The 8,449-nt window shown below is 49.5% G+C and overlaps 1 protein-coding gene across 7 annotated transcripts in view; it reads left to right on the top strand.

Annotated features, from left to right (window-relative positions):
* Nucleotides 1–7,848: 7,848 nt before the first annotated feature.
* GRM8 (glutamate metabotropic receptor 8) overlaps nucleotides 7,849–8,449 on the top strand; it is a 718,262-nt gene continuing 717,661 nt past the window's right edge. For 6 of the 7 annotated variants that reach the window (XM_070616523.1, XM_070616520.1, XM_070616522.1 and 3 more), the window contains exon 1: nucleotides 7,892–8,261. The gene's annotated coding sequence lies outside the window, so the exon portion shown is untranslated. Of the gene's footprint in view, nucleotides 8,262–8,449 lie in introns of all 7 variants that reach the window. The other variant, XM_070616524.1, reaches the window with a different exon arrangement.

The raw sequence follows: 8,449 nt of genomic DNA, 5'->3' as shown, positions 1-8,449 counted from the left end.
CGGCCCCCTGAGATCCCTGCTTCCTAGAGTTCATGCCCTGTGTAATCTCCCCCTTTCCCTTGAGTAGGGGTTGGACCTCGTGACTCACTTCTAATGAGTAGAATATGATAAATGTGATGGCATGTCACTGTCAAGATTAGGTTACAGAAGACTGTGATTTCCATCTTGCTGGCACTCTCCTGCTTTCTCTCTCACTTGTTCACTCTGACGAAGCCAGTTGCCATGTTGTCAGCTGCCTTACAGAGAAGTCAATGTGGCAAGGAACTGTGGCCTCTGGCCAACAGCCAGCAAGGAACTGAAGCTCTCTGCCCAACATCCTGCAAGGAACTAAATCCTGCCAACAACCACTGAGTAAGTTTGGAAGCAGGTCATGTCCCAGTCAAGTCTTGAGATGACTGAGGCCCCAGCCAATAGTATGACTGCAACCTCATGAGAGCACTTGAGCTGGAGACCTAGGTAAGCCAGGCCTGGTCTCCTGACCAAGAGAAATTGTAAGATAACTGTGTACTATTTACAGCTGCTAAGTTTTGGGATAATTTGTTACACAGCAGTAAATACCTAATACACTACCTTTTAAGTTAACTCTTCCATAAACAGGGTCATTTTGGCATCTCAATATGCTAAGGTGGAGTTCTTGATTTGCTTACCTTAAGCCACATTTTGCAACTAGAAAATAATATTTTTGTAACATTATTTTGAACTACCTGGGAAAGGAAAGCTGTGTTTCCCACAAACACTAGAAACGTACTCATTTCTTCTCTACCCATCTTTCCTAGACCAGCTAGGTCCTATCTTCTCCAAAGATTCCCAAACTCCTAGAGCACCCTATTCTGACTTACATAAATTAGCTATTGGTTGGTTATGTTCCTAGATTTTCTCTATATTACCATACATGTATCAGTCTGGACAGTACTATCTTAGGATGTAGTGGCTGTGACTTCATTTAGATCCCTGGGCCAAGTAGGTAACCATGAGTTACTTGATTATTAACCTTGGAAAGAATTAAATAACTTATACGGACTCACTGTTGAGTTCAAGCCCATCTGTCTACTTTTGTTTGGTTATTACTGCCTGGTCAGTTGATGACAAGTAGCAAAACAAGCCAAAACATCCTGTCACTGGAAGTCTCATGAAACTAATGCTCATTTCTGACATCAAGATTATCACAAGAAGTTTTTGTTATGAATTTAGACCTATATGAAATGTAACACAAATTGTTTTCTGGACAATAGCAACTAGTAGTTAACATTTATGTTCTTTCTATTTGTCAAACATTGTTTTAAGTGTTTTTCTTATAAAAACACAGGTTTCTGAGATTCAGATTAAAAATCTAAGGAATAGTTAAAGAGTAAAGTTTAAATAATTTTTAAACTTAAAGAGCTGAAATATATGAATCAAAGTCACCTTAGGGATTGAGTTACACCTAGCAATTTTTACAAAGTGACTTACAAATATGATATATTAAGCTTTCTTTGGTGTCACCTTTTAGCCTTGGAGGGAGCTAAGTTGTGCATGTGAGGGATGGTTGGGGTGATGGTGGTGGTGGTAATGGTGATGGTTATGGTAGGAGTAGTGATGGTGGTGGTGGTTGTGGTGTGGCTATTTGATTCTCTCCAAGGTTAATAGTCAAGTAACTCATGACTACTTACCACGTGGCCAGAGACCCAAATGAAGTCACTGTTACTACACTGTAAGATAGTACACTCTAGCCTTACGGATATGCAGTTAGAGAGAAAACATATGAATATAAACAGCCAACACCTGCATTGTGTGGATCATATTAGGGTGCTCTAGAAGTGTGAGAAGTGTTTGAGGAAAAAAAGGACTGACTGAGCTGTTCTGGGAAGGATGGGTAGAGAATAAGTAATGAGTATGTTTCAGTGCTGAGAAACACAGCTCTCTTTTCCCAGGTAGCTCAAAAGAATATTCCCTTGATACTTGAAGGAGGTAGGACAAGATAAGGTGAAAACCAATTCTTCTCTCATCAGGAGGAGCGCAGCCCCTTGGCCTGAAGACGTCTCTGGTTCCAGTGAGTGGCTATTTAGGGAGGAGGGAAACACTGCAGTGAGGTGGAGGAGCTACATTATCTTTTCCTTCATCTCTGAAGCCAGGCTGTGCCAGAGGTAGGGAGGATTGGGCTTGGGAAGGACACGAACGTGGCCTTGTGCCTCTGGCTGCATAAATGTTGCTAAGGAAAGCCATGTGACCATACTCAGCTTGACCTCAAGTAGTTCTTGGAGAAGCAGGAACATTTCTCCCTCGTGTCATCTAGGTTAGTAGGGGACAGATGTTACCATGTCCACTTGTTGGTTCACAACCTTCGGAGTTCCCCAGGTGAAATCTGAAACTGGCCCCCCCGCCCCACCTTCCCCATACAGGGAGGGCAAAGAGAGATGGAAGGAAAAGGCAGACCACTCCAGATTGGTCAGTGGCAGTTTTAATAAGGTAGGGAACTTACATATGAGCCTTGTCTTGGGTGGCTGCAAGATGAGTAGATCTCTGCACCCACCTGCCAGAATCTTAAAAGTCTATATAGAGGCCTTACCGGGGTTCAGTCATGTATATGATCCAGATCGTCTCAAGAACACTTTGCTCTCTCAAGTCTGCGCCCTTGAAACAGCTGCCAGCAGGGGAATGGTCGGTGAGACGTACATTCCAAGGACATGGGAGGGAGTAAGGAACCTCCTATTGCCTGGTTCTGATTCTTGGCTCAACATCCTCTCGGTGACCTCCCTTGAAACCACGTTCTTAGTTAGAATAGCAACTAGGTGCTGTAACAATTGAACCCTCAAATTTCAGTGACTCACAACCAGAAGGACCTACAACTAGAATATACAACTATGTACTGGGGGGCTTTGGGGAGAAGAAGAAGGGGGGGAAGAAAAGATTGGCAACAGATGTTAGCTCAGGTGCCAATCGTTAAAAAAAAAATTTTCAGTGCAACACAATGAAAGTTTCTCACTCACCTAAAAATTCAATGTGAATGTTTCTGGTAGGCAGTCAGCATTCCTCCACATGGCAATTCGAGGACCCAGAGCCCTTGCGTCTTGAACTGCCAGTCCTAGGACTGTGGAGGTCTCTGCCTCCAGCTGGAAGAAGAGAAAAGAGAGAGAGAGGAAGCACTTGCTTCTTAATTTCCTTGGCCCGGAAGTGACACACATCACTTCTGTTCATTCTACAACAACTAGATACATGACCTCACCTGGGTGCAGAGGAGGTGGGGAAATGCAGTCCCTGGTGTGTGTGTGTGTGTGTGTGTGTGTGTGTGTGAGCCCCTTTCTAGAAACAACTCTGGACTATCGATAGGGGAGCAAGAATCTTGGTTGGACAGGTGGCTGTCTTTGCCACACCCACATTACAAGTAAGGAACTGACCTGCAGAAATGTTGAAAGTTCAAGATGATATGACTTGTTAATGGCAAAGTTGGAGCTGGAACTCAGCCACTTTTTCCCTCAGATAACACTGGATGGAACCTTCTCAGTTTAAAAAGAGTCATAAAAGAGAGATCAAAGAGCTTTTGTGGCCATGGATAGATATAAGAAGCAAGAGGAATCCCCTCCCTGGGCTCCTGATTTCTAAGGTCTTTCTCCTTAGGCTTTGCAAGTAAGTTTTTATATATTTAAATGTGCTTCCTGCTGATTGCCTGTGTGGAGGATGTTTTCCTGAAAGCACTGGATTTCAAATTTTAGTGAACTTCATCAGAATTACCTGGCATGTCTGCAAAATATCCAGATCCCCAGGCTCCATCCCAATGAGTCTGACTTAAACAGCTTTGGAGTGGGGCCCAGGAATCTCTGCTTATAATCAGCTCCCTGGTGATTCTGAGGCAGGTGGTCCCTGGACCTGGACCACATGTGGAGAGACATTGCCTTGATCCATGTATGTTTTGTGTGGTTTTCCTAAGAGCAGTTGTTGCAGATGCTAATTGTCACCTGCTCATATTTTCTCAGACTTACTACTTGATTACACACTGCCTGCCTACTAACTGCCAGCACCTGCATTTCTTTGCTGGAAGATTTTACCTGACCTCTGGAGGCTGCCTGCCACCCATGGGGTAGGTGGGAATTGCTGGAAAATTAACACCATCTGGGGTCAGTTTACCAACAACTGACAGGAGTGGGTGTATAGATACCTCAGCTCCCTCACTCCTCAGTTGGGACAACACAGTAGTGTGTGTTCTACCCTGGCTTCCAGAGTTCTTCACTGATATGAAGCTCCAGGTGCAGACAGTGGCAGCTGGCTTGATAATGCACCCTTTATTGGCTCACTTCCCCACCTGACTACTGGGGATTCTTCCACCCTTAAATAAACTACCTGCCCTTGAATCCTTGATTAAGGTTGTGCTTCTAGGGGCACCCAAACAAAGCCAGTAGGGATGCATGTATGCTGTGCCACATTTACCCTCGGGAAGTCCCTCCCATGACTCCTGTATGCAGGTGTGAGCTGACTGTGGGGATGAGCAGCACATTGCTATCATGAGCCTCACTGGCCTTGTCTGTCAGTCTCACATGTCTGATCTTGCTTCCAGTAGCTAGTGCTTTAATAAACTGAGCAAAACCCACGCAGTACACTTACCACGACTTGCAGATGGTCTAGCAGGAAAAATATTGTCTTAGTTTCCAAAAGAAACAAATCCCATTCCCACTTTCCCCTGTTAGCTTTGCTCCATGCGGGAGCTGCATGCTGTCAATGTTCCTTCTGGGTGAGTAGCCTGCAAAGGTTCTGAGTCTTAATGATTACCCCAAAGCAGGAATTGTGGCATAAATCTCCACATGTGGAATACATATCACAGCTTGAGTTAAATGGACCCCAAACATATGGCATTGTTGTTTGCATTTTCTAACACATGGGCAGTTTCTCACATTTTAAATCAACTGAAAATGAGAAGATTATAGGCAAATCTTCTTGGAGGATTAACCACCAGGAAATATATTTGGTTTGCATAAATATTTGGCGTGGGATGGATGATGAGGTGAGACACTTTGCAAAGACACATTTCATATTGTGGTATGGCAGCCCAAGGAGAGACCAGGTGGAGGACTCCGGAATCACCTGCTATCTGGACTGTCTGGGATTCAGACACTTCCCTCTGACACAGGTTGCAGCAGAGGGCAAGCAGAGGCAGGGGCTTTGAGTTTGATGAATAGGGGTTGGACAGCCTAGAACCTTTTCCATGTGAACATGTGTTACTGACAGGGACCAATGGTTCCTTGAGACCATCTCTCTTTCTGTGCCCTGATGTTGCTATCAGTCTGGGTGGATTATAACCTGTGTATGAGCCTATGTCACTTGCTCAGGGGCCACTGGATAAAGTCACTAGGAACACTCTAGTGTGTGTAGAATGGATCTATTCCCCACCAACCAGAGTACGTGTAGGACCGGGATGATGGCCCCATTCTGAGTTTCAAGAGTCAAAGATGACGCAAAAGCAAACATCAGAATTATACTTTCCCTAGGAAAGATCAATTCTACTCATCTCTCAGAGGGCTCCAACCAGAAAAGGCAGTGATGTGCATGTAGGACACCAGTTCTCTGCAGGTAATGATCAATAGGGAAAGGAGAAAAGCAGGCTCATTAGGCATTTCTCCCCTGAGCAGCTCACTTAGCCTTGTCAGGCCTCCAAAGCCACAACCAGCCGTGTTGTCCTCATTACTGAAATAGGCCCACCAGCACGCCAGGGTGCTGCTCACACTGCTCGCCTGGGCATCCACCCTACTGGGCCCACAGCTGGCCTCCTGCAGCCTTGCAGACCACGGTGTGACCAGAAGCTCTGTGGGGTCAGGGTATTTTCAGGCGTGCTCTGCCTGCACTCCTTCATGTCTCTTTTTTTCTCCCAAATGTATTAAGGCACACATAGTAAGGGGACTTTATTTTAGAGAGGGATTTATTCACACACCTGCATTACCTATGATAACTCTGTTGAGACAGACGTCACGGGTCTTCAGTTTGGGGTGGGGTGGGCTGTCTACTATAGAATCAGGCTGCTGGGATTACCTTCACCCTCCTGGGAGTGAAGGAGGGAGCCCTTCCATTTGGTAAGAAAGTCCCCCAAACTTCATGTGCAGACGTGTGATCAGTGAGCTCACCCAGCCCTATCTCTGTATCAATTAGGGGTTCTTCTCCCTTTGCACCTTCCCTGCTCCAGGCTACACTGCACGCTGGTCGCTCTCTTCAAGGCTGCGCTATACATTCACAGTGAATTGAGGCTCCCTTTATAGAAACGTGAGGACAGGGGACCCAGACTATTTTCTCTCTCCAAACTCTCTTTCCTCCCTCCAGGTGGTTGTGGCCATAAAATAATGATGCTGTAATCAAATAGCCCCTCATGTGGAGATGGGAGAGGGAAGGGAACGGAAGGGAATGGGAAGAGAGTGAAAGGGGAAGAGATCTTCTATGCTGGAAACCTGTAGAATTTTCTAAGTGACAAAGGCCAGGGTGGCTTTATGAAACGAGGAAAGAGACAGCTGTCTCCTCAATGGAAACTTCACACCTAATGCCAGCCTTGGGAAGAGCAACAGCCCTAGGGAGGAAGTGTCTGTGGGGTTTGGAAGCCAGGTAGTTCTGATTTCTGGCTTTAGTACTTTCCAGCTGTGTCTCTAAGCCTCGGTGTCCTTCTTCATCCGTAGAGGGGACTTAATAATTTTGATCACCTCACAGAGTTGGTGTGAAAATTAAAGAAGCCCAAACTGGATAAGCAATATACAGGATAATGCAAGATACCTCTCAAGATGCTTAAGAAGTTCATGATGCTTAGGAAGTTAAACTTCATTGCAGAGATGCTGAATGGGGGAAGAGGACCTGTCTTGCACGGGGACTGTCCTCTCCTTTTCCATCTTCCCTATCTCCCTCAGGCTGTCTGTCTCTTCACCCTGCGCTCCCGCGAGGTCTGGGCGATGGGGAGAGGCGGCGGTTTGCTCCCGGCAGGAGGCCGTGCCTGGGGCGCCGGGTGCAATTGCGCGCGGCCGCCTCTAGATGGAACTTTCTCACCAACACAAGGCCAGGAGGCCGCAGCTCCCCGGCGCCGGGCGGTGAGGGTGGCCCCTAGCTCTCGCCCCGGCAGGTGCGGGGTGCCCGGGCGATAACTGGTGGGGAGGGCCGCGGGACTGTGCACGTAAAGCCCGGCGGCTCTCCATCGGCTGGAGGCGAAGGCAATCGGGAGCTTTCCCCTCAGGACCCGAGCAGCTGCCCGGCTGCGGCTCCTCGAATCAGCGCAGTAAAATGACAGTCACCGGGACCGCCCGCGCCCCCTTCTGCGCAGTGCCCCCAGTGGGACCGTCTTTGTCCAACCTCGAGCTCCGGGGGCTCGGTGGAAGGAGCCCCCCGAGACCCGCGGGGACCGGGGCGGGGGAGACTGCCCGAGCTGCGGGGCAGGACAAATGGCTGATCAGCAGCGCGGCGTGCGGCAAACTTTGCAGGGGAACCGGGCGGCTGGCGGGCTTTACTTTGAGCATCCCCGAAAAGAAAGCGTCCGGCGGGACACCGGTCGTCTACCACGTATTCTTCACGGTGACCCTTTTCGCAGCTGTGCTCACGAAGGAGGACCCCAGGCTCGCGGTGCTGACTACGTGCTCCTGGTGGCCTCCGTGCGGCGCCTCCCCGCGTGGGTCCCGGGCTCGTCAGGAAGTCGGAGCTGCTCAGCTCCTTCACAGCCATATTCCTCCCTCTGTCCGCTCCCACTTCTTCCTACCCTCCCCGCCACTCTTCCCTCCTCCCCCAAGTCTTTGTGTCCTCCCTTGTTTGCTGGGGGCGGGGCAGGCGGGGGGGATTTTTTTTTATTAGTATTGATATTTTTGGTCCCTGGGTCGCTGCCGGCTGAGGTGATGTAGCGCGGAGTGGAATCCACCAGCCGAGCGCCCCTCTCCCTGCCCGCGCCGGGGCAGCTCGGTGACACCGAAATCCAGGGGCTCCCGCCCCTCGGGGTTCCTCCTCCTGCTTCCCGAGGTGGCTGGTTGGCGCGAAGCGATTGGCGATCCCGGGCGCGATCCCGGCCGCGGCTCCCCGCGCCGCGCCGGGTGAATGGCCGCGGGCGGAGGATCGGGAGGCGCCGCGCGCAGACCAATCGCGGCCGCCGGTGGGAGTATTTGTTATTCACATGGAAGAGACTTGGCGCCGGCTGGGCCAGCGCAGCCCCCTCAGCCCGAGACCAGCCACAAGTGCGGCCGCGGTGCTCGCCTCGCGCGGCGGCGGCGGCGGCAGCGGCGCTGACATGGAGCTGCGGGCCCCCCGCGGGCTTCCTCACCGCGCCCTCTGCGGGGAGCAGGGTAAGACTCGCCGAGCAGCAGAGAGAGGAAAAGAGGAAAGCAAGTGCCAAACCACAGGAAAAAAAACGCGCCCTCCCTTCACTCCCCCCAAACGCTGTGCTTGAGGAAAAAGGATTTCCCCTATTTTATTCCCCTTTCCGTTTTCTTTTCTAAAACCATTCAGTGGACAGCCAGGTGCACCGTTCCTT

The sequence above is a fragment of the Equus przewalskii genome, chromosome 4 (genome assembly GCF_037783145.1).
Source record: "Equus przewalskii isolate Varuska chromosome 4, EquPr2, whole genome shotgun sequence".
NCBI classification, from domain to species: domain Eukaryota; kingdom Metazoa; phylum Chordata; class Mammalia; order Perissodactyla; family Equidae; genus Equus; species Equus przewalskii.
This window is presented reverse-complemented; position numbering and strand designations above follow the sequence as displayed.